Source organism: Zea mays, chromosome 9 (assembly GCF_902167145.1).
Source record: "Zea mays cultivar B73 chromosome 9, Zm-B73-REFERENCE-NAM-5.0, whole genome shotgun sequence".
Lineage (NCBI taxonomy): Eukaryota > Viridiplantae > Streptophyta > Magnoliopsida > Poales > Poaceae > Zea > Zea mays.
In genome coordinates this window covers 98,020,644-98,047,840 of record NC_050104.1, presented here as the reverse complement: position 1 = coordinate 98,047,840, position 27,197 = coordinate 98,020,644, and positions in this window count along the sequence as shown.

Here is a 27,197-nt window from a genome sequence, read left to right as displayed (position 1 = left end):
AATACTGTCTTTAAGGGGAATCTCAAGATATTCAGTCTTTCGCCCGCGGCGCATCTCCAAACTGGCACCTCCGACCAACTGATGTTGTCCCCCGGCCATCCCAGGGCGACAATGATACAAATACTTCCATAAGCCGAAATGCGGCAGCACGCCAAGAAAGGCTTCGCATAAGTGAACGAAAATGGAGATTTGCATAATGGAATTAGGGTTCAAATGGGTCAAGTTAATGTGGTAGAAATCAAGGAGGCCGCGGAAAAAGGGGGAGATGGGAAGGCCGAGGCCGTGGAGAAGAAAAGGGGCGTAGACTACAGACTCGTGGGTATCCTCTGTCGGGACAGTAGTCCCGTGGCAAATCCGCCAAGAACAGAGTTCCCGCGGAGGAAGAACCCCGATGGACACGAGGTGGAGGAGTTCAGCTTCGGAAATGATGGACATATGGTTACCTGCGATAGGCAACTGGCTATTGGGGTCGATTGGAGGGATCACCGCAGCAGACGAGCTCACAGTTTTCCTCTTGGGCGCCATCTTGATTTTCACCAGCGAACAGAGTAGGAGGCGAATGGCAGAGAGGATTCAGAGGCGGGAATGCAAGAACTAGGGCACGGAAAGCAAAGGCGGCTAAGGGCGCAGCTCTTATGGGATATTCTCGAGCCAGATACCGTTTCAAAAGTGCCCAGTCATCACCTGGCGGTTATTGCCGAAACCCCAGCATGCCACGTGGTCATCCGGCGGTTATTTCCAAAAAACCGACGTGCCACTTCATCACTCAAAATAACTGATGCGGCCGGCTATCACTCGGCGTTGACTCTAAAACGCTGATTTCATATTCAGTCGCTCGCCATTACCTCTAAAATGCCGACGTCACCCTCCAGTCACTCGGCGTTGCCTCTAAAACGCTGATCTCATATTCAATCGCTCGGCATTACTTCTAAAATGCCGATGTCGACCTTCACTCCCTCGGCGTTGACTCTAAAACGCTGATTTCATATTCAGTCGCTCGGCATTACCTCTAAAATGCCGACGTCACCCTCCAGTCACTCGGCGTTGCCTCTAAAACGCTGATCTCGTATTCAATTGCTCGGCATTACTTCTAAAATGCCGACGTTGACCTTCAATCACTCGGCGTTGCCTCTAAAACGCTGATCTCGTATTCGATCGCTCGGCATCACTTCTAAAAATGCCGACGTCGACCTTCACTCCCTCGGCGTTGCCTCTAAAACGCTGATCTCGTGTTCGACTGCTCGGTATTACTTCTAAAATGCTGACGTCGACCTTCAATCGCTCGGCGTTGCTTCTAAAACGCCGATACCGACTACAAGATTACTCGGCAGCCACTTCTGGAAGCGTCAGTGTGATGCACAAGTTATTCATCTACTGTCTCAAAAGAATCAGTTCTATAATCAAGGAAAGCGAGTCATCAAGAAGAGGCCAACGTCATTCTTTCATTAAGGGAAGACAATAAGCTTACAAATCAACTCTTTGCGAGTTGATGCTTCCCTACTATTACTACATTACATTACTACTACTACTATACTACACTATACTACTCTACATTACTACTACATTATTCTAACTACACTATACTAATATCTAAAGACCAGTGGCGTTTAGCCACTGGCCTTGCTGCTGCTGCCACCGCCGCCGCCCTTGGTGCTGCCCTTGCTGCTGCCGCCTCTGGTGCTGCCCGTGCTGCTGCCGCCTCTGGTGCTGCCCTTGCTCCCGTCGCCGCCGCCGCTGCCCCCGCCGCTGCCGCTGCCGTCACCGTCGCCGTCGCCACCGTCGTCGTCGTCGTCATCCTCGTCCTCGCCGCCGTCCGAGTCCTCCTCATCCGAGGAGTACTCCGACTCATCCGAGCCCTCGAGCCCGGAGCGCTCGACGGCCCGGATGTACGTCCAGACTTCCGCGGCAATCCCCTGGGAGTCGTCTGAATCATCAGATGACGCCGGGGGAGAGACGGGAGCTGGAGACCCCTCGGACTCGGAGGAAAACTCCTCCTCCGAGTATTCCGAGTCGCCGAAGTCCTCCGACGGAGGAGTCGGCTCGCGCTTGCGTTTGTTACTCTTGCCCATGGCGGAAGCAGACAGGAGAGAAGAGAAGGATGCAGTAAAGAACAGCGAAGAGATGTGAAAAAACCAGAGGAGCAACGGCGCTATTTATAGAAGGGAAAGGCAACCGCTCACCTCCAACCGTGGTCACCGAACAGTCGCAAAGCATTCAATAAGCACTTCCACCAGTCTGAAGACACGTCAGGCGGCTGATGCCGTTTCACGCAACACTACACCCATTGGGACTCCAGTCAACAGCGCAAAGGATATGATTACACTCGCCGTCCCATCACATTACTACTCAGAAGCAGCCGGCTAAAACACTCAGCGTACCAAGCCGTCCCTTGCCCACACCCATTGGGGGGGACGCCCAGGAATTGTCAGTATATTTTTCAAAACGGTCACATCTGTGCAGGGCACGCAGTGAATACCTCAAGACAAAAATGAGATATCAGTAAGGATCAGAGGAAAGCCAAATATAGCCAGCGAAGTACAAAATATGGCCGATAGAAGCGACGTGAAGACTAGACAGAGAACGTCCATCAAACGTCCAATCAGTCGCAGAAGCAAATAAATTGCACTACCTAGCAAGATATGGATAGATTGCAAACTCGGCTGCTAAAGACAAAATATATGCTGACCTCTGCAGCAAAATATTGGTGACATAATGCTGACCTCCAAAGCATAATGCAAATAACTTCATGCCAATTTCTACAAACGAAAGGGATGAATTTCAGCAAAGAGGCACGAAAGGAAGACCTTCGAATGGATTATCCTTAAAAAATCCATTTGAAGGTCGGGGGCTACACCCATTGGGTGCACCTCCGGTGCACCCCATGGATAATCATTTCAAGCCAACATAGTGCCGACTTCTAAGGCGTGGGACAAGATTAAAAGACCAATCCTCAACCAAGATGCAGGAGCACAAATGGAGACAATTTCTGGGGAAGACCTTCGAGTAGATTATTTTCTAAAATCTACTCAAAGGTCGGGGGCTACACCCATTGGGTGCACCTCCGGTGCACCCAATAAAGTTCAGAATCCTACAAATCGAAATGCCGACCTCTAAGGCACAAGCACGAAACTAAGCTTCGATCAAATGAGTGATCGGAGCAAGAGAAGACGGCAGGAAGTCATTTTTCTTCAAAATACCCGCAAGTTGGACCTGGGATCTTTGGGCTGATTACCTCTAAATTAACCCAAAGATCGGGGGCTTGTGGGGGATAGATATCCCCCGGGTCCACTAAAGGAGTAAAAGACCTCACAAAAGGCCCAAGGGACCAATAAATCGTAAGGTCATTCTTTCGTGGGCCTGGGGAGAGACAACCGACAAAGCAGAGAAGACGTAAGACCGGATTGGTGCAAACCCGGACGGCCCACAACGTCGAACGAGTAAATCGCAACAGAAACCCGACTTTCCCGCGCTGGAGCTCCCATGCAGCGGAGCCATGCGAAGATAAGTCGGCGAGAGTTACGTAGGGATAAACTCAAGAGGTTCACTACCTTTTAGCTACTTGTTGTTATCATATCCACACGTACTGCCCCACGGTCGAGTATATAAGGCCTAGGGGGCACCCCTTCAGAACGATCGACCCTTTACTTAGCCACCCACGTCAACTCTCTGTATTCTCAATCCAGAGAGCTCTCTTGTAATCACATCCACCAAGCATACTCACCAGGACGTAGGGTGTTACGCATCTCTAAGCGGCCCGAACCTGTAAACCTTGTCCATTGTCCCTCGTGCGATCGGCACGAACCATTTTGCTACAGTTGTCGACACCGTCCTACTCCTAAAACACCTTGAGGGGCAACCCCGGGTGTGCGGTCGGACCCAAAACACCGACAGGGAGCGAATGCTTATATTGATCACAATCGTGAGACAATAAATGTCATATTCTATGCCCTGAAGGCATGAGCTTGATGATCAATATGTGAACCTTTATGGAACTTTCTATCAAATATATAGATCCAGTCGATCAAACACCATCAGTCAAAGTGGCTTATTTATATTGATATGTGCACTTACCTCGTATATCCTACAAGTGAGTAGAGGTAAAGTTCCTAAAATAGTCCTTACAAGGATATGCAATCTGTTTGCTAAATCTTTATGTGCATATACTTCCAGAAGAAGATGTTTTGCCTTATTGATACGATTTTGCAAGGATCAGGGGGAGCACATTTCTAAAGTTAGCCCTTGTAGAAGATTCGATAGAATCTAGATCCGAGAGGATCGAAATCTGTCCCGATGACAGCTGTTGTACTCTTTTTCCCTTGGTGAGTTTTCTTGAAGTTTCTCACATGAGGTTTTTAACGAGGCAACAAAGTGCAATTGCAATTTGTATCACCATGCACTCTTTCTCCATATTTTTTCTACTGGGTTTTTCGGAGTTTTAACGAGGCATGTGTTGGTCGCGGTATTCGCCCAAGGGGGAGTGTTAAGTAACCCTAGTTAGGGTTATGTGGGCAAATATCTGCTTTGCCCCTGAGGGGTCTCACATCTCTATATAAGGAACCTGTACACCCCCTTATAATACAGAGAAGAGAAAGAAGCCAGATGCCCAACCCTATATACTGTGTCTCGTGTGTTTCCTCTGTTATGTTTATGGGAAGGGAGACGGGTCCTCTACAACTTCTTGCGTCTCTACTGCTGACGGGAGGGAAGGGAGCAGATCTGGTGATCCGTGGTAACGTAGTTCTCAACAGCGCCGACCCATCTGGTCTGGGACACGCAACGACAATTTACTCGTCGGTCCAGGGACCCCCCGAGGTCGAAACGCCGACAGATATCTTGGAGGTATAACTAAAGGATGATCAAATGAAGTTCGAATCGATCAACGGGGAGTGGTAAAGAAAAGAACATGTGATCAAGTTGAATGGTGTGACAGTTTCTTACTAGTGGACATAGCCCCTGTTTGTTTCAGCTTTTTTCAGCTTCTAGCCACCAAAAGCTGATGTGGACTGCCAAACACGTCAGCTTTTCAGCCAGCTTCTATAAAATTCGTTTAGGTAAAAACTATTCAAAATCAACATAAACATATAATCGGTTGAGTTGTTGCAATAGTAGAAATCCATTACTTTCTAGATCCTGAGCCCTATGAACATTTTTATCTTCCTCCGCATGTAATACTAATAATACTCAGATTCTCCTCACAGCCAGATTCTCCTCACAGCTAGATTCTCAGAAAAGCTAATCAGAAAAAAGCTGAACCAAACAGGCCCATATCCACTGGCTTGTACCTCATTCTCCATGTATATATATGTAATACACTTCATGAGACCAATGAGAATCATACATTCTTCTACATATCTGTGTCTGGTTTTCATCGTATTCCAACCGGTCCCACCAATAATATATAGAAATATTTTCTCAACGGCCTCCAAACCGCTAAGGATCGTCGTGGGCCCACATGATTGGCGCCCAATTAATTAAGAGCTGAAAAACCGGCCTCTGCACGATCATTGCCGGCCGGGCGACGGGCGTCAGGGTCCGGCCGTCCGGCGTCCACGTAGGCGGCACAACAGCTGTACACAACTGTCCACCTGCTACTTGGTCGTCTGTATCCTCACAATTTCCTTTTCCAGTGACCTGCGCAAACCCCGTCGTTAGGCAAAAACACTCATGAAACCTTTTGTACCAGTATTGTATTACGTACAGCACTGTATTAAGAAAAGGAAATTTAGACACTGTGTGTGTGCCCAGAAAGAGACCCTCGTGACGCGTCCATTTTTAGGCATTTCTACGTAGCCCCGCAGGATCTCCGCCCGCTATCTACTTTTGGAGGGCCAAAAAAAGGGCTGCGCAAGCGCAAGCACACAGCACAGGGTAGCGAAGCGAAGCTGTGCGGGGGTGGGGGCCGCGCGCTAGGGCGGTGCCGGGAAAGATGGGCCGGCGACAGCGACGAGAGACGTGCGCTGGGCCCGCGGAATTTGACGACGAACGGCCGGCCGGAGGGGCCCGGGTCCAGTCGCGGACTGACGCGTCGGCGCGAGCGGGGCCGGGGGGTGCAGTGCAGGTGCAGCCGGCCGCTTGGCATTTGTCCTCCCTCTGGAGGAAAGGAAGTAGTCGGACGGATCGCGCGAGGATTCTTCCCAGAGCAAACAGTAGATATTTTGTGACTACTCCGTGTGTGTTTTGGCCTGAATGGATGAGGGAACCTTTTTATCTCGTTGCTTTTAGAAAATATATGATTCCGGTTACGAAAAGCGCAAGGGAAAAAAAAGACTTGAACAGGTGCTCCTGATAAATTTGTTGTGAAAAAGGAACATAAGACAGATCCAAAAAATGTGAAACTCTAAATTCAAACTATTCAGGTCTCGGTGTTATCACACACAGTGCAGAAGGCGCGTACCTCAGAAACTGGTTAGGGGCAAGTTAACTTCGGAGATCGATGAGGTCAGGGACAATGCCCGACGGTGTTGCAACCGCCGGCGCCCCCCTGATAGATCGATCAGTCCTAGCGTGTGAAAATGACAGGGATCCGGACGCGATATAGCGGGCGGCTTGGCAGGCAGGTTGTCGTCAGGAGTAAGTGAGTAGTCGGATCACGCGAGGATTCTTTCCAGAGCAACAGTAGATATTTTGTGACTCGTGGTTTCGCCTGAGTGGACGAGTGAGCCTTTCGATGGCGTTGCTTTTAGGAAAAGGATGTGAATCTTTTGGGTCAAAAAATAAAATCGGAATGTGAATCTTTTGATTTAAAGGATTTTTTTGTTAGGTTTTTTTTATACATGCTTCTTCCTCTGCACTGTGTTAATCCGCATGCATGGGCGTGTGTGTTTTTGTTCAATTTGTGTTCCTCACAACTCCACTGCGTCGCCTGGATCTGTTCACTCTATCTATGCGACCTTCGACTCCAGCAATGATGCACGCCAGCACGCCGATGTTCTTGTTCCAACTGCAATACAACGACTGGTGAAGAAATGGAGTCGCATGAGCTCTAGCTACTTAATTTTCTGTGTCCCCTATGGGCAGTGTACCTGCCATTGTTCTCGAAAAAGGCCTGCCAAGAGATGAAAGAATTCAGGAAGATAGCGATGCATCTTGCTGAAATCTTATATATCAATATAATTATCATTTCAAAAGAAAAAAAAGTAACACTACGCAACATTTTCAGTGTGCTGGTTCCACTCCACATTTCGATGGAACTATTGTTTCGGCATCGATACGTGAAATGTTGAATCGAGTCTTTAATTAAGAATGTCCACTTTTATATAATAAGGAACACGGAACCAGGTACTAATAAGGATTGGTGAGAAGAAGGAAAAATGCTGAGTAATGCCAAAAGAAAAAAAAACACCGTGGGCCATGGTTCTTCAGTAGTGGGCCTCTTTGATGGGTTTCATGTGATGTTCGATTTCTACATTTGAATTCCTTCTACGTTCCGAATTTCCGATATGTGCTGATGGGCATAGAAGCCCACTTTATGAGAGGACTCCTGAAGTTGTCTCTCACTCCGTTTCTGTGGAATACAAGCGCTGTTGATTGTCGCAATCGATTAGCCTTTGACGTTCACTGATTTGGAGAACCACATAATCGTGTTGATAAACCCTAATGAAGGGTTATGTGGGCAAATACCGAATATAGCCCTGAGGGCTATCGCGTCTCTATATATAGAACATGTACCCCTCATATGGAAGAGAGAAGAGAAAGAGGCCAGAGCCCCAACCCTACATCGTGTCTATTGTGTTTCCTCTGTCGTGCTAATGGGAAGGAAGACGGGTACTCTACAGCTTCTTGCGCCTCTACTGCTGACGGGAGGGAAGGGAGCGGATCTGGTGATCCGTGGTGACGTAGTTCTCAACACGTTATCAGCACGCTCTACCTCGAGGTCGCTGCGGGATCAAATCTGCATCAACTCTCCGTCAAGCCGGCAGGTCTTACGGCTAGCCGAACTGTCTTACGCGACAGTCTTCGATTCTCCATCTACGCAAACAAACGGTATGTTTACTGATTGATCAGTTAGTTATGCACGGGCTGTAATTCGTGCGCGACGGACTGCCATCGCCGTAGTGGTGCTCCGCTCGTCGGGACCGCGCTGCGCGCTAGCAGTCGCGTCTCGACTATGCCGGAGCCGTATCGGGGCCAGAGCATTTTGTAACATCTGGTTGCTCGGCGGCGTCGCTCGGCGCATCCGGTCGCTGGCTCCATGCGCATTTTTCGGATCCAGGCACGCAGTTGCAGCCGCCTTGCCGTTGCTGGCCTGCTGACCCGCGCACGTCTACATGCACATATGCATGATGCCATGCATCCTCTGCCCATCTTGACGACCGCTTCCCCCGTGGTGCATGGTCAAAGTGCATGGCGTATTGAAAGGAAAGGTGCAGCCATCCATCCACGAACACGTGCATGTGGTGGGCTCCATGAGCAAAGAGTTGGGCCGCCGCACATAGATGGAATAAAGCATGTTATTTTAATACAGTTTTGTTGAATTAAACTTTGGTACAATTAGTTTGTATACATACTCATATTATTTATTCTATTTATTTCCTGTCGCAAATCAAATAGAATAAAGCATATTTTATTTTGTATTTTCGACCTTGATTAATTGTTTTATGTCGCAATTAATTACTATAAAATGCACACTTAGTTTTGGAAAAAATGTTTTTTACACGTGATGTGTTATGCTCATACATTAATTTTGGTGTTTATTTTTCTGCTTTTATTTCTCGTAGGAGATTTAGTAGAAAAATATTAAAATGTATGTAAACTCTATATTGTGCATATTTAAATCGCTCTAAATATTTATATTATGTTGAGCTTTTGTACTCACGTCGAGCGATTAAATTGTATAATGGGTACTCAGACACGTCGATCAGGCTGCGTTGGTAATCGGCTGAGATATGACATTAGCTGAATATTGACTGCGCCCTGGCAACACGACGCAATATTTGTGTCGTTCGAACTTAGCTGCGTCATGTGATTGCTATGTCGCGCTCTTCATTAATCGGATCGCTCCCGTTGAGTCAGACCGCCATCGTTGAGTCGCATATTTTTTTTGTATGCCCTGAAGGCACTGTCTGTCTGCCGCGAGCCACAATTGCGCCTGTTGCGCACGTTACGTGGATTTATCGTGCATCCCAATTACCGAGCAATAATTTTGCCTGTTGCACTTATTACGAAGGCTTGTTGTGTTGTCATAGCCCTGATGGTCGCACACGCGTTGACGCCAGATACACTAGAGCTTGTACTCGCGTAGATTGTGGTGGGTTTTTCAAGCCCCTGAAGTCACATCATAACGCAACATTCGTAAATAATTTTGTTTAGCTCTATATTTTATTTGATTGTGTTGTGTGGCATCATATATTTATTTATATTGCCAAGTGACCATAACAACTATATCAAGCTCTATAGTGCTTGAAAATCTGGGAAAATAAATCGAAATACAATGAAACACAGATAAGTTAAATATTTGTTCTCTCCTCGTGCATAAAGTTTTACCCGAAGTAACCTGAAGCAATTCAATATTACTACATGAAAGCCTTTTTGACACAGAAAACATCACAAATTGGGATTTTATTGGTAAGCAATAAGACCTTATCATATGAATAAATGCTAGAATCTCAGTCATACATTGCTCAACCAGATGTTGGCACATTGCTATTTGTCGTTGAACGACATGAAGCGAACTTTGAGATAAATGGCTAGTACCTTAGCAACACGAAGTTGCGAGTACATCGAAAGGTAATTCTGAGAACACAACGTTGGTGTGAAAAAACATTGTGTGTTCTCGTCGAACCACTTTACTCGGCCTATCTAGGACCTATATGCTTGTGTTGCATACATCTCTCAGAATTTAAATACTTATAGCCGCTGAATTGACTTGGGATAGTCCTTTGACTGGTATGGTATATACTATAAACCAAATGGTAAAGGTCGATTCTGAATAGACATATAAATGGGGTTTATGTAACAGAACTACATTGGATTTCACCCTTTGGTATGCTTACCATAATCTATATCTGATCTACCAGAAGTAAGAAGAGTAGAAAAATAGCCTTAAAATCCCACATCACCACAAAGCTTGAAGCTCAATTAGACGTTAATATGTCTTTGGTCCTCGGAGCCTTGACCACTAGACTACTAGTGATGATAATTTGTGATAGAAATATGAAGATCTAGTAGAGACTTGTTGTATCCTCTCTACTCCTGATGATTTCTTCGTATGAGAGCAGTACTATCTGTTGTTGAAGATGGATCCTAGGCGGATACTAGTCTTGTTTCGTTCTTGCCAAGCAGTTATCATCATTTGCTTCATCAAAAGATAGTTATATGGTGATTTTTCCCAGATAAAAATAAATTCTTGGCCTTGTCTGTTCTATTCCAAAGCTTCTCTTTTTGCCGAACAACGAAGAGATCGAAATAATGCTTTATAGAACAATTTGGTATATAATATGAGGAGAAATGTTTGCCTTGCTGGCAACACCACAAATAATTAATTATTGTTATAAGTTCTCTCTCAAAATTATTATACCTAAAAATGTTGCATTAACCGATACCCAATTTCAGAACGGTATGAGTAATTGGGTAAACCATGGGCAATAATAAAATGAGCTGGACTATACATCTCTGCATATAAAAATCTTTGCTTGGCAGCATTGGCCTGATGTCGTGCACTTTACTACCAATATAAGCACACACACTTTTCTTATGTGCCTCAAAGCACAATACAACCAGTGAATGTCCTTGTGAGCGCTAGACCCTGATGGTCATTTTACTTGTTGATCTGAAGTCAACTAATGGCTCCAAACGACGAATGATATGCATGAGTCCCTGAAGGATCCTTATGAATAAAATAATGTTGTGCATATTAGTCTAAATCTTAATGATTGACTGTGCATTTGGTAATAATAACAATAAGTTTGCAGAATTGTAACCATGAAGCAACTTGTTGTTGCGTGTCTCGCTGGATGTTGAGACTAACCCTTCATGTTGAAGGACAAATATGTAGTATTCATGCCACTACATTAATCTAAGTCCAAAGCTCACTGCATAAAACCCCTATCTGTAATGTGCGTAAGATTTCCCAAATAAATCACCACAACAGCATACATTGGCCACAACTGGATGATTGTGGTTGGGGATTTTATCTGTAGGCTTTTAGAACATCTCAGCATTAGGGGGAGGAATGCCCATATAGTGTAATGCCTCAATATTCTATTAAACGCACAAAAGCCAAACTGAACTCGTCGTTTGGAGTGTACTCCTGTGTATATGGAGTTTGCCAGAAATCGTTGAGGAGTAACCATATTGGTTTGAATGCTTCTACCTGATGTAGATGTGGATATACCCGGGATTAATATCATATCCACATTTGACTTATTGGCGTTTGATCTATTCTCGGGGACGCCTGCGAATATGATCCATCGGCCTTAGTCAAAACATATATTCTGATTGCAGATTCACGTGGTCTGTGATAACTTTCCTCCGATTAATTCACCCTGATGGTGATTTGCCTCACGAAGAGGTTCATCTTGATGATGAAATTCCTAGCAATGCGCGCAATATCATTGTGCTGGGAATACGGAACAATGAATCTTTCGTTTTGGGAAATAACGGAGATCATTATTAAATGTGGGAGACAAATATGTCGACACCTATATTGCCTCTCTAGATTGCAAATGGATCCAAAACAAAGTCCTAGGCACGAGTGCTTTAAGCTCTCTTATCGGGTCATTGATAAATGCAATCGAGGCTGAACCAAGAATCGCAAAATGAAAGCCGCGAGCTTGAAGTTCGGACATTTATGGGCACTATTGGAATAATGTGTGGTGAATGCGATGGTTCAAGTGGTCTTGTGAGAGACCCATCCCACGTATGTGTTGAATAAACACAGTTCCGCTATGTAATATATCTGGCAAATGGCATGAATTATAATATGCAATTAATAGGATTCTGAAGATCCGTCATGAGTTCCTAGGAGGACTCATATCTTTGAATTATAAATATGCAACATATAAATCTCATACCAAATAATACATTTTCGACGAATTAACACTCTTCTATGTAGAGAGAATATCTCCTAGATGAGATTATAGTTCCTTGATGGAACCTTTCCAGAAGAAATAAAGTCTGTGTTGAACACCAAAGTTTGATAATCCCTATAAAGGGATAAAGACCCATACAGACCCGAAAAGGAATAAGATGAGGTACCAAAGGACTTGAAGTTCACCGAATAAGCACATGTGCATTCCACGAGTTTTACTCATGGTATTTTCCACTTGATGTGAAATTACGATATCCTCTAAAGCCCCGATGGCAGAAACCTATAAGGTTTAGGTGTTACTGGCAAAAATATCCCCATTATGCCAGAATGACAGACTATAACGATGTATCTGATCGATGAAAAATCCCTGATGGATTACGATATTTGATGGATTTTTGTTACACCATAGATGTTGCAATGGATGAACGCATGGAGCGATGTCTCATATTTAGAATATGTACTATTGCAACTATATTATCCCCTAAGTCCTATTGAAGGACATGTTATTTGCTTTGCACAACTATGTATAAAATGTGGTGTAAGATAGAAAATGATAGCACCCCAACCTCATTTATTCTCGTTATTCCAGATGAACAATGAGACATATATCTTGAAGAATATGCTTGAGTTATGAGGGATAACGACTTTGACAGATGTCATCGTCAGGGGGAGCGAATGCTTATATTGATCACAATCGTGAGACAATAAATGTCATATTCTATGCCCTGAAGGTGTGAGCTTGATGATCAATATGTGAACCTTTATGTAACTTTCTATCAAATATATAGATCTAGTCGATCGAACACCATCAGTCAAAGTGGCTTATTTATATTGATACATGCACTTACCTCGTATATCCTAGAAGTGAGTAGAGGTAAAGTTCCTGAAATAGTCCTTTGCAAGGATATGCAATCCGTTTGCTAAATCTTTATATGCATATACTTCTAGAAGAAGATGTTTTGCCTTATTGATACGATTTTGCAAGGATCAGGGGGGCGCATTTCTAAAGTTAGCCCTTGTAGAAGATTCGATAGAATTTAGATCCCAGAGGATCGAAATCTGTCCCGATGACAGTTGTTGTACTCTTTTTCCCTTAGTGAGTTTTATTGAAGTTTCTTGTCGGGGACCATAATTAGGGGTACCCTCAAGACTCCTAATTCTCAGCTGGTAACCCCCATCAGCATAAAGCTGCAAAGGCCTGATGGGTGCGACTAAGTCAGGGATCAGTCCATTCGAGCGACTCGATCACGCCTCGCCCGAGCCTAGCCTCGGACAAGGGCAGCCGACCCCGGAGGATTTCCGTCTCGCCCGAGGCCCCCCTCCAACGGCGAACATATTTCCGGCTCGCCCGAGGCCCTTCCTTCGCTAAGAAGCAACCCTGACCAAATCGCCGCACCAACCGACCAAATCGAGCATTTAATGCAAAGGTGGCCTGACACCTTAATCCTGACGCGCGCCCCCCCAGCCGGCAGAGCCGAAGTGACCGCCGTCACTTCGCCGCTCCACTAACCGATCTGGCAAGAGGACAGCGCCGCCTGCGCCACTCCGACTGCGGTGCCACTTGACAGAATGAGACTGACAGGCAGTCAGGCCCTACCGAAGGCATCATAGGAAACTCCGCTCCGCCCGACCCAGGGCTCGGACTCGGGCTAAGTCCCGGAAGACGGCGAACTCCGCTCCGCCCGACCCAGGGCTCGGACTCGGGCTAAGTCCCGGAAGACGGCGAACTCCGCTCCACCCGACCCAGGGCTCGGGCTCGGGCTCAGCCCCAGAAGACGATGAACTCCGCTCCGCCCGACCCAGGGCTCGGACTTGGGCTCAGCCCTAGAAGACGACGAACTCCGCCTCACCCGACCCAGGGCTCGGACTTGGGCTCAGCCCTAGAAGACGACGAACTCCGCCTCGCCCGACCCAGGGGCTCGGACTCGACCTCGACCTCGGAAGACAGACTCGACCTCGGCCTCGGAGGAGCTTCCACATCGCCCAACCTAGGGCGTAGACCAGCCACGTCAACAGGAGGCGCCATCATCACCCTACCCCGAGCTGACTCGGGCCGCAGGGAACGAGGCCGGCGTCCCATCTGGCTAGCTCCGCTGGATAGGCAATGATGGCGCCCCGCGTACCCTGTGACGGCGGCGGCTCTCAGCCCCCTTACGGAAGCAAGAGGACGTCAGCAAGGACTCAACCGCTCCAACAGCTGTCCCTCCGCCAGGCTCCATCGCTCCTCCGACGGCCACGACATCACACCAGCTGGGTGCCAAAATCTCTCCGGCTGCCACAACGGCATGTACTTAGGGCGCTAGCTCTCCTCCGCTAGACACGTAGCACTCTGCTACACCCCCCATTGTACACCTGGATCCTCTCCTTGCGCCTATAAAAGGAAGGACCAGGGCCCTCTTAGAGAGGGTTGGCCGTGCGGGGACGAGGACGAGACAGGCGCTCGCTTGGGGCCGCTCGCTCCCTCTCCCGCGTGGACGCTTGTAACCCCCTACTGCAAGCGCACCCGACCTGGGCGCGGGACGAACACGAAGGCCGCAGGATTCCCACCTCTCTCACACCGGTCTCCGCCCGCCTCGCTCTCCCCCCTTCGCGCTCGCCCTCGCGCTCGACCCATCTGGGCTGGGGCACGCGGCGACATTCACTCGTCGGCCCAGGGACCCCCCGGTCTCAAAACGCCGACAGTTGGCGCGCCAGGTTGGGGCCTGCTGCGTGTTGACGAACAGCTTCCCGTCAAGCTCCAGATGGGCAGTCTCCAGCAACCTCTCCAACCCGGGACGGTGCTCCGTTTCGGGAGTCTTGAGTTCATGTCCCTCGACGGCAGCTACGACATGATACTCCTTCCACCGCCGCGCGACAACGACAATGGCAGCCGACAGCCCACCCGCCGGCGGCGGAATCGACGACGTCTTCCTCGCGTGGTGGAAGAACAACCTTTGAGCTCATCCTGCCCTTTCCCCCGCCGACGGAGGGGAAGGCAGGGCGACCAAGGCCAAGCAGGAGGCAGCGCCTCGTTGGCTGTCGAGCGAGTCGACAGTGCCGGCACCCCAACGAGGGGTGCACCGGGTATCGACTTCGCGCTTGAGACGAAGACGAGCGCCGTCTCCCTGCGACATGCCAATCTCGAGCAAGCGGACGACGCCAGCACGCTCGCGGAAAGCTTGCTGGACGTCACCCTCGTACCTGAGACGACGGTGCAGTCAGTCCCCGACGTGACTTTATCGCCGCTCGTCGACCAAGAGGTACCGACCGATTCCCATCCCACGTCATTTGGATTCAGCCTCAACCCGCCTAGCGACCTCGCTTTGGCGGGCGCTCTCGTAGAGGCGAGTCCAAACCCTCTGGGGTTTCGCATGCGGTAGCCTTGGGACCGGCTGACGGACGTCTCGACCTACGGGCCCTCTGGGTCCGAGAAAGACGACGAGCCCAGCATCTGTTGGGATTTCTCTGGACTTGGCAACCCCAGTGCCATGCGGGGCTTCATGACCGCATGTGACTACTGCCTCTCCGACTGTTCCGACGGTAGCCGCAGCCTCGGCGACGAGGACTGCGGCCCAAGCCGCGAATGTTTCCACGTCGATCTAGGGGGTCCCTCCGAAGGCAATCATCTCGGCATGCCGGAGGACGGTGATCTCCCTAGGCCAGTGCCCCGCGTTGACATCCCACGGGAGCTAGCTGTGGTCCCCGTTCAGGCGAGGAGCCATGACCCACAGCTCGAGCAAATCCGCGGGGTGCAGGCCAGGCTCGACGAGGGAGCAGGGGCGCTTGAGCCGATCCGCCGGGACGTCGGGCAGGCATGGGCAGGCCAACCCCCGGCCGGAGAAATACGTCACCTGCCCCAGGGCTTCCAGCACCGCGTCGCCGACGATGTCAGGGTCAGGCCGCCACCCGCATCTAGTGGGGTCGGCCAGAACCTGGCTGCAGCAGCGATGCTTCTCCGCGCGATGCCGGAGCCATCAACCACCGAGGGCCGGCGAATCCAGGGGGAACTCAAGAATCTCCTGGAAGGCGCCGCGGTCCGACGGGCCGAGAGCTCTGCCTCCCGAAGGCAGGGGTACCCCTCGGAACCTCATGTCGCGACTTCCCGATTCATGCGGGAAGCCTCGGTCTACACCGGGCGCACGCGCAACACCGCGCCTGCGGCCCCAGGCCGCCTCGGCAACGAGCACCATCACCGCGACCGTCGGGCCCACCTCGACGAGAGGGTGCGCCGAGGCTACCACCCCAGGCGTGGGGGACGCTACGACAGCGGGGAGGATCGGAGTCCCTCGCCCGAACCACCCGGTCCGCAGGCCTTCGGCCGGGCCATCTGACGGGCACCGTTCCCGACCCGGTTCCGACCCCCGACTACTATCACAAAGTACTCGGGGGAGACGAGACCGGAACTGTGGCTCACGGACTACCGTCTGGCCTGCCAACTGGGTGGAACGGACGACGACAACCTCATCATCCGCAACCTCCCCCTGTTCCTCTCCGACACCGCTCGCGCCTGGTTGGAGCACCTGCCTCCGGGGCAGATCTCCAACTGGGACGACCTAGTCCAAGCCTTCGCCGGCAATTTCCAGGGGACATACGTGCGCCCCGAGAATTCCTGGGATCTCCGAAGCTGCCGGCAGCAGCCGGGAGAGTCCCTCCGGGACTACATCCGGCGATTCTCGAAGCAGCGCACCGAGCTGCCCAACATCACCGACTCGGATGTCATCGGCGCGTTCCTCGCTGGCACCACCTGCCGCGACCTGGTGAGCAAGTTGGGTCGCAAGACCCCCACCAGGGCGAGCGAGCTGATGGACATCGCCACCAAGTTCGCCTCCGGCCAGGAGGCGGTTGAGGCTATCTTCCGAAAGGACAAGCAGCCCCAGGGCCGCCCATCGGAAGATGCTCCCGAGGCATCAACTCAGCGCGGCGCCAAGAAGAAAGGCAATAAGAAGTCGCAAGCGAAACGCGACGCCGCCGACGCGGACCTTGTCGCCGCCGCCGAGTACAAGAACCCTCGGAAACCCCCCGGAGGTGCCAACCTCTTCGACAAGATGCTCAAGGAGCCGTGCCCCTATCACCAGGGGCCCGTCAAGCACACCCTTGAGGAGTGTGTCATGCTTCGGCGCCACTTCCACATGGCCGGGCCACCCGCGGAGGGTGGCAGGGCCCGCGACGATGACAAGAAGGAAGATCACCAAGCAGGAGAGTTCCCCGAGGTCCGCGACTGCTTCATGATCTACGGTGGGCAAGCGGCGAATGCCTCGGCTCGGCACCGCAAGCAAGAGCGCCGGGAGGTCTGCTCGGTGAAGGTGGCGGCGCCAGTCTACCTAGACTGGTCCGACAAGCCCATCATCTTCGACCAAGCTGACCACCCCGACCACGTGCCGAGCCCGGGGAAATACCCGCTCATCGTCGACCCCGTCATCGGCGATGTCAGGCTCACCAAGGTCCTTATGGATGGGGGCAGCAGCCTCAACATCATCTACGCCGAGACCCTTAGGCTCCTGCGTGTTGATCTGTCCACCGTCCGAGCAGGAGCTGCGCCCTTCCATGGGATCATTCCCGGGAAGCGCGTCCAGCCCCTCGGACAACTCGACCTTCCCGTCTGCTTCGGAACACCCTCCATCTTTCGAAGGGAGACCCTGACGTTTGAGGTGGTCGGGTTCCGAGGAACCTACCACGCGGTACTGGGAAGACCATGCTACGCGAAGTTCATGGCCGTCCCCAACTACACCTACCTGAAGCTCAAGATGTCGGGACCCAACGGGGTCATCACCGTCGGCCCCACGTACAAACACGCGTTCGAATGCGACGTGGAGTGCGTGGAGTACACCGAGGCCCTCGCCGAATCCGAGGCCCTCATCGCCGACCTGGAAAGCCTCTCTAAGGAGGTGCCAGACGTGAAACGTCATGCCGGCAACTTCGAGCCAGTGGAGACGGTTAAGGCCGTCCCCCTCGACCCCAGCGGCGACGCCTCCAAGCAGATCCGGATCGGCTCCGGGCTCGATCCCAAATAGGAAGCAGTGCTCGTCGAATTTCTCCGCGCGAACGCCGATGTCTTCGCGTGGAGTCCCTCAGACATGCCCGGCATACCGAGGGATGTCGCCGAGCACTCGCTGGATATTCGAGCCGGAGCCCGACCCGACAAGCAGCCTCTGCGCCGGTTCGACGGGAAGGAGCGCGGAACCATAGGCGAGGAGATCCACAAGCTAATGGCGGCGGAGTCCATCAAAGAGGCGAAAGGCGCCAAGCTCAATCCTGGTCTTGGGGTTCATCATCTCCAGGCGGGGCATCGAAGCCCACCCGGAGAAGGTCGCGACCATCGCACAGCACCCCGAGCCCTTGTTGGGGGCACCCGGGGGCTACACGCACCCCCGGGAAGGACCGCTTGTCATCACCAAAGTTCTGAAGCTCGGAACGCACAAGCTGGCCAACAATCAAGGCGAGGTCTACGGCAACGCTTGGAACATCCAACAGCTATGTCGCTTCTACCCTTAAGATGTTTTCAAGTTGTTCGTATACCTCGCTCTCACGCAAGTCTTAGTCGTCAAGGAAGGGTCAGCCTCGCCTCGGCAGAGCCTGACCCTCCCTTGGGGGCTAAAAAGGGGGGAACCCCTCTGCGTCAAGATTGGGGAACCTCTCTGCGCCCAAAATTTTCAATCAAAAAGGCTTTTGCGTTCCCCCAGCTATGTCAGAAGCAGGACCCCAAGCAGCGAACGTGGATGCATGTAAGTGGCAAGGCCGACTGAGCCGAGGGACTCCCATGCCTCTGGGTTAGGGACACCTCACTCGTCACCCGCCACGAAAAGTGACCCCTACTTGGGGAAGCTACCCTGCTACTAACAGGCGAAGCCGGACACGCAAAATAAAAGGAAAAGGAGTACGACTTCATGCAACGGTAACAAAGTGTTCAGGCCTCAGCGGCCGCAGAAAGACACACGCGCATCCAACAGAAACTGTTCCAACAGAGTTAGGCATCGCCTTGGGAAGGAGCCGCGCCTTCAGCTCCGTCCCCACCTTCGACAAAGTCCATCTCGGCTTCCGGCGACGGCGCAGGTGGGAGGATCTCCGCCTCAAAGGTGGTCGCCAGCACTGCGCTCGGACCCGCGGCGGCCGCATCGAGCCTCTAGATTTCTGCCAGGGCAGCTTCATCTTCGTCGGAAGGAAATACCCCTCGCTAACCCGCTCCAGGTCCACAACGTAGTGGGAAGTGAGCACGGCGAAGGCCCGCCTGACGCCGTGGTGTAGCGCCTCGCGGAGTCTGCCGCGCACATGATCGCCCAAGACTTGAAGGCGACTTTAAGGGGAGCTTCCTGAGGGGACGTCGCCGGAGCCAAGGATCCGGTAAACGTCCGAAACGGCTTCGGACATGGCCGTGTGGTCGGCCTCCCTCTGCCCGGCCGCCCCGGGAAGCGCCTTGGCGGACTCATCAAGGGCGGACTCGAGCTCTGCGAACAGCCAGAAGAAAGATCTCAAACACAAGCAGAGGAAACAAACAGGAACGAAAACCAAGGATGGCCAAGGCGTACCTCCGGCTCGGGCACGCTGCTCCGAGGCTACGACCTGGGCTACAGCTAAGTCGGCTGCAAGGGTTTCGGCCCGGCTTTCGGCCTCGGCAGCCCGGCCCCGAGATTGGTCCCGCTCCTCGACGACCCGGTCGAACTCCGACCGCTGTCGTTGCGCTTCTGCGCGCGCTGCGGCCGCCTCCGCGCGCGCCGCTGCCGCCTCGGCTCTCAGATCGGTGCAGAGCAACTGAAGGTCCGCTACCTCGGCACCCTGCTGAGAAAGGCGCACAGTAGCCCCGGCGAGCGAGGTCCTCAGGGATCGCAGCGAGCCCCAGACGTCGACCTCGCGGCGGATGAATGACGACTTGGCGGCGCTCCGACCCGTCAGATCCTGAGGGAAGGAAGCGGGGCATCACGAAAGACGCCTTGGTCACAGAAGAGAAAAGGTATGCCTGAAACCGTTACCTGGAGGATTTTGGGGACGTCCCTGCAGAAAACCTTCAGCGACGACCGGAGCGACCCCACCGTTGCTTCGGCACACTCGCGGAGCTCATCCCAGGACTGGTCCTCCCGTTCATCGTCGAGAACGAAGACGGGATCCGAGGCCTCACGGGTCCGGAACCGGAGCAACTGGCGCTGGCCCTCGGAGCTCCGCCGCACAGCGACGAGGCTGCCGCCCGGTGGGACGGATCGCGTCTCCACGCCCCCCTCTTCTGAGGCACCAAGCGCCGACGCATCAGCCGTCTCAACGTCGGCAGCAACCGGTCGCTCTCCGACTGGGACGGCGACGACTTCGGTAGCGGCAAGCGCCGGCATGGCCGACACGTCCGGTGGGCTCGGGGCCACGTCCGCGTCAGCCGCCTCCCCTATCACAATGGCCGCCTCAGCAGAAGAGCCAGCCTCGGGAACCCGCTCCACGGCGACTGGTGCCGCCTGAGCCCCATGCGGTGGAACGCCTTGCGAGAAGGTCGGCTGAACGGCAAGGCCCGGAGCGGCGCTGGCCACGCAAGCCGGCGCCGTCTTAAGGGCCTTCCGGGGTGCCAGGTCGGTCAAGCCATGGCTCCGCTTGCTGAGGGAAAAAGGAAAATCACGGCCGAGACATATGAATGAAAAGCCAGGATGAAGACATTCCGAGATACTTACCCGCTTCGGGCCATGATCAACCGTGCCTGGGGGGAAGTCTCTTGGATCTCGACCCCCAGAACCGCCGCCGGGGTCCGCATCGCCGGAAGCTTCGGCACCACCCTTGCTTTGAACGCCCTGGACGCCCGGGGGGCGGACTGCCCAGGCACTGTCACGGCGACCTGGGAGTCGCTCCCCTGCGCCGCCGGCGCGGGCGGCGGCTCTCGGGGAGCAGACGCCTCGGCCTGGCTCCCCAAGGTCGCCTCAGCTCCTCCAGCCGAGGGGTCAGGTACCCTCTCGGATTGCCCCCGCCCCTCGGGCCGGGACCTCGGCGCCCCGACTCCGGGGACTGACGGCATTAGCCCACTCGGGGGCTGGTTTGACGGCTCCTGACCAAACCCCAAGCCGGGGCTGAGGCCGAGGCGGGCAGCCATGTCGTCCTCCTCGTCATCATCTTCATCATCGTCGTCGTCGTCGGGCGTTTCCGGCGACGACTCCCTCGGGAGCCCCTCCCTCTCATGCCGGTGACGAAGCTTTTCCAAGGCGTCTCGAGCCCGCCTCCGCTCGCGGGCCCGGGCCTTCTCCGCGTCCTTCTTCTTCTTCTCCTCCGCGGCGACCCGCCGCGCTGCTCGGTCCACCGCATCCTGCGGGACCCGTGGCAGGGAAGGCTTGTGCCACCCCACCTCCTGAAGAAGGGGGAAAACCCCAATCGTAAGAACTAGGAGCAACCTGATGCAAGAAGAAGGAAGGAGCAGACACTCACCAGAGTCACACACCCTTGGTCTGGGCGCATCAAAAGCTGGGAGAAGGCGTTGGGATCCGGCTTCCCCAACGCGACGGACACCCGCCCGTGGAGGGCGTCGAAGGGAAGAGGATCAGAGGACATCCGCGAGCCCTCCAAGTCAGCCTCCGGTGCCATCTCCCAAAGCGACAGTCGTCGCTCCGCCAAGGGAAGCACCCTCCGATGGTGGATGGCGGCAATCACTCTCGCAGCGGTGAGTCCCCCTTCCGCAACGCCCCCAAGGCTTGGAGAAGGGGTTCGAGGTTCTTTTGTCTTTCGTGCGGGGTCCCGTGGCGCCAAGCATCGGTGGCGGTGGTGACTACTCGCTGGGAAAACGGCGGGAGCAACTCACCGTCATTCCGGAGGTAGAACCACCGGCGCTGCCACCCCTTGTTCGAAGACGCAAGGATGGCGGGAATATACTGCGACGCCCGCGACTGCCTCAGCAGGAGGGTGCAGCCGCCGGCCCGCACCGCTGCGTGGACCTTCCTCTCCCCCGTCGGTGAGGCAAAAAGCTCCGTGAAAAAGAGATGGGTCCACAAATCCTAATGGGGGGCGATCCCCAAGTACCCCTCGCACACCGCTACGAAGATGGCGGCCTGCGAGATGGAGTTGGGGCTGAGGTTGTGCAACTCCACCCCGTAGTGGTACAGGATCGCCCGCATGAAGCGGCTCGCCGGCACACCAAATCCCTGCTCGTGGAAGGAGACGAAGCTCACGATGTACCCCGGCGGTGGAGACGGAGCGGCTCCGCCCACAGGAGGGATCCATTCCGGTCGCTGCTCATCGGTGAGAGGGCAAAGTAAACCCTCGACAACAAGATCCTCCAGATCACTCGCCGTCACCGTGGAAAAAGGCCATGGGTCGCGCGGCGAGATGATGGTCACCCGGTCAGCCATCACCGAGCGGAAGGGGTGGCGGCGCAAGGGGCAGGGAGGGCGGTTTCCTCTTCTCTGGCTAAGTCTCTCGGGTTGCGAAAACCTAAGAGGGAGGCAGGAGGCGGAGCAAAGAACCGTCACCAGACCCTCTCCCGGGTATATAAAGACCAAGGCGAGACCGGTTCAAACATTCCGCCCGGACCGGGCGCGGGATTCGAAAACACAAAGCAAAACAGCCGTTCCCCGGACGGCTCACGCACGCGCAACGGCCGCCCCGCGAACCACTCGCCTCGTCGCATTAACTCTGCGGCGGAACAGGCGGCGCCTCTGGCAGGAGAAGCAGACGACGCTTCGCCTTCGTCGTAATAACCGCGCCAAAAAAGGTACGCCGCGTCGTTCGATTTCGTATCCTTTTCCTTTTTTCCTCTTTCTCTCTCTTGCAACATGGACCGGGAAAGGGGGATACCCCGAAAAGGATCCTTCCCTGTGAAGGAACCAGGCTCCGAGCCTCCCTACTGATCAGAGGTTCGAAGGCTGGCCCCCCGGAAGGGTTCGACAGCCGCCTCAGATCGCGTGGGCCCTACACCCACTACTGGTCAGAGGTTCAAAGGCCGGCCCCTCGGAAGGGTTCCACGGCCGCCTCAGGCTATTCGGGCTCCGCGCCCATTACTGATCAGGGGTTCGAAGGCTGGCCCCCGAAGGGTTCACAGCCACCTCAGACGCCGAGCGAGGGATGACCATGGGTACGTTCGATACATAACCAAGGCTTGGACTACGCTCCCGAGGTACCCTAGGACATTTCCGAGACCAGCGGGAGCGATCTTGTAACGGAATCCCATCAGAGGGAGGCATCGAGCCCTCGGACCCCGTCGCCAGGGGACCGGGTCCGGCAGATCACCCGCAGGTACTTTTGGGCGTGCCTCTGGGCCCCTAGCCGACCCTAACGAACGGGGCACGGACGTCCACTCGGATTACCCGCTTGCAGCTCACCGGAGACACCATGTTCGGCGCCCATCGAGGGCAACATGGCGCTTTCCCCCCTCCTCCTTGCGGAAAGGCGACGCAGGGGCGTATGTAAAAAAGCCGAGTCTGTCCCTGATCGCCCTCTTGCCCTGTGCAGAGGCTCAGGGGCTGCTCTCGCAAACCCGGCTCCGGCCAAACCGTTGACAGCGTCAACATACCAGCCCGAGAACTTGGGACCCGACCGTACACCCGGGCTATGGCCAGCTCGCATGAGGGAACAACCAGACCAGCCGAAGCATTACGCAAGGCATTAAGACCTCGAAGGAGTGAAACCACTCCTTCGAGGCCTCGGGGGCTACACCCGGCGGGTGCGCTCGCGCGCACCCGCCGGAACAAAACGCAACCGAGAAAGGCTGGTCCCCTTGCAAAAAAGTGCGACGAAAGCCTCCAAGCGAGTGCTAACACTCCCTTCGAGGCTCGGGGGCTACTGTCGGGGACCATAATTAGGGGTACCCTCAAGACTCCTAATTCTCAGCTGGTAACCCCCATCAGCATAAAGCTGCAAAGGCCTGATGGGTGCGACTAAGTCAGGGATCAGTCCATTCGAGCGACTCGATCACGCCTCGCCCGAGCCTAGCCTCGGACAAGGGCAGCCGACCCCGGAGGATTTCCGTCTCGCCCGAGGCCCCCCTCCAACGGCGAACATATTTCCGGCTCGCCCGAGGCCCTGCCTTCGCTAAGAAGCAACCCTGACCAAATCGCCGCACCAACCGACCAAATCGAGCATTTAATGCAAAGGTGGCCTGACACCTTTATCCTGACGCGCGCCCCCCAGCCGGCAGAGCCGAAGTGACCGCCGTCACTTCGCCGCTCCACTGACCGATCTGGCAGGAGGACAGCGCCGCCTGCGCCACTCCGACTGCGGTGCCGCTTGACAGAGTGAGACTGACAGGCAGTCAGGCCCTACCGAAGGCATCATAGGAAACTCCGCTCCGCCCGACCCAGGGCTCGGACTCGGGCTAAGTCCCGGAAGACGGCGAACTCCGCTCCGCCCGACCCAGGGCTCGGACTCGGGCTAAGTCCCGGAAGACGGCGAACTCCGCTCCGCCCGACCCAGGGCTCGGACTCGGGCTAAGTCCCGGAAGACGGCGAACTCCGCTCCGCCCGACCCAGGGCTCGGGCTCGGGCTCAGCCCCAGAAGACGATGAACTCCGCTCCGCCCGGCCCAGGGCTCAGACTTGGGCTCAGCCCTAGAAGACGACGAACTCCGCCTCGCCCGACCCAGGGCTTGGACTTGGGCTCAGCCCTAGAAGACGACGAACTCCGCCTCGCCCGACCCAGGGGCTCGGACTCGACCTCGACCTCGGAAGACAGACTCGACCTCGGCCTCGGAGGAGCTTCCACATCGCCCAACCTAGGGCGTAGACCAGCCACGTCAACAGGAGGTGCCATCATCACCCTACCCCGAGCTGACTCGGGCCGCAGGGAACGAGGCCGGCGTCCCATCTGGCTAGCTCCGCCGGATAGGCAATGATGGCGCCCCGCGTACCCTGTGACGGCGGCGGCTCTCAGCCCCCTTACGGAAGCAAGAGGACGTCAGCAAGGACTCAACCGCTCCAACAGCTGTCCCTCCGCCAGGCTCCATCGCTCCTCCGACGGCCACGACATCACACCAGCTGGGTGCCAAAATCTCTCCGGCTGCCACAACGGCATGTACTTAGGGCGCTAGCTCTCCTCCGCTAGACACGTAGCACTCTGCTACACCCCCCATTGTACACCTGGATCCTCTCCTTGCGCCTATAAAAGGAAGGACCAGGGCCCTCTTAGCGAGGGTTGGCCGCGCGGGGACGAGGATGAGACAGGCGCTCGCTTGGGGCCGCTTGCTCCCTCTCCCGTGTGGACGCTTGTAACCCCCTACTGCAAGCGCACCCGACCTGGGCGCGGGACGAACACGAAGGCCGCGGGATTCCCACCTCTCTCACACCGGTCTCCGGCCGCCTCGCTCTCCCCCCTTCGCGCTCGCCCTCGCGCTCGACCCATCTGGGCTGGGGCACGCGGCGACATTCACTCGTCGGCCCAGGGACCCCCCGGTCTCGAAACGCCGACATTTCTCACATGAGGTTTTTAACGAGGCAACAAAGTGCAAATGCAATTTGTATCACCATGCACTCTTTCTCCATATTTTTCCCACTGGGTTTTTTGGAGTTTTAACGAGGCATGTGTTGGTCGAGGTATTCGCCCAAGGGGGACTGTTGAGAAACCCTAATGAAGGGTTATGTGGGCCAATACCGAATATAGCCCTGAGGGCTATCGCGTCTCTATATATAGAACATGTACCCCTCATATGGAAGAGAGAAGAGAAAGAGACCAGAGGCCCAACCCTACATCGTGTCTATTGTGTTTCCTCTGTCGTGCTAATGGGAAGGAAGACGGGTACTCTACAGCTTCTTGCGCCTCTACTGCTGACGGGAGGGAAGGGAGCGGATCTGGTGATCCGTGGTGACGTAGTTCTCAACAAATCGAACCCTAACGCTGTACTCCCGCCGTACCAAAATAAAATTTGTTTTATCTTTTTAGTTTATTTATACAATAATTAATGTATTTGTTTCATATATGTGTCTAGATTCATCGTTATTTATTTAAACATATATAAAAAATTCAAGAGGTAAGATGACTAATGTTTTGGGACAGAGAGAGTATTTGGTTGCAATAATAAGACAGGACACGATTGAGATAATCTCTTAGACAAAGTTATTTTGGAATAGGATCATTTCAGTGCCGTTTCTAGCTTAAGAATTGGTGGATGGACGAGAGCCGAGAAAGTGGATGTCGCCAGCTGCCCCGCAACCGATTGTCACGATATACTTCTGTTTTGGCTAGCGACACGAAAGAACGTCACAAGCGCAGCGCCACATCAACGACGACACTGCTCAAAAAGGCTTCAGCAGTTTTGAACTATAGCATATATTTAGATGAAACAAATCTACATCACTGGTTCGTTTCGAATCTCCAACTACCTGGAAACACATATATATCCCACTGCGCGTCCATCCACACCGATGCGCGGGGCACTACTAAAGAACATCGTCGACAGAAAACGTGAGCGAGGTAAACGTAAAAGCCGGGTCCTCCGCTCTGAACATAAAACAACGTTGTTCAGGCCGGAGGATACGATCACGATGGCTCTAAACCCTAAACGTCGACAACTTATGACACAAAGATAACCTCCACGTATGACCGGTGGTGGCGTGTTGTGGCCCATGACCCCAGATCCCTACAAAATCAAGTTTAGTAAAGATTTGAAATTAGGTTGATACAAACGACAAGTCTTAACTAAATTGAATAACCTGATGTGGAGGTGGAGGTGGCGGAGCATGTAATCCCCACTGAGGCATCGGCGGCTGAAATTGAGGGAAAACAAATGGTTGTTGTTGTGCCTGTTGTGGAAACCAAGACTGTTGCAAATATAATATATTAGTTATAGAACCAATATCGAGCGTGTTGAGAATAAATAAGACACTCACGTTCATTGCTTGTTGCGCCTGCGCATTGTAAGCAGCCATGTACGCTGATTGCTGTTGGAGAAATGCCATTTGTTGTTGCCGTAGCTCTTCACGAAACTTTTCTTGCTGCTCCCTCATAGCTTCCTCCATGCTAGATACAGAGCGGCGACTACGGCTGCTACTACCACAGCCCGCCTGCGACGAAGAGCCGCCACGAGAACGCAACTCTGTCGAATCGATAACACCGGTAAACATAGAATATCTTGAAAAACAAGAAAATTAGCTATTCGGTCGTAGTTCCAATATTATTGAAAACAATTTACAAGTTCATACCGTCCATGCGTCTTGCCTCCAAGTGAATGCACAACTTCAGCATCGATGGTAGGCGCTCCTCGCCAATCGTAGTCTTCTCCATACTTCTTAACCATCTCCTGCCCGTATGTC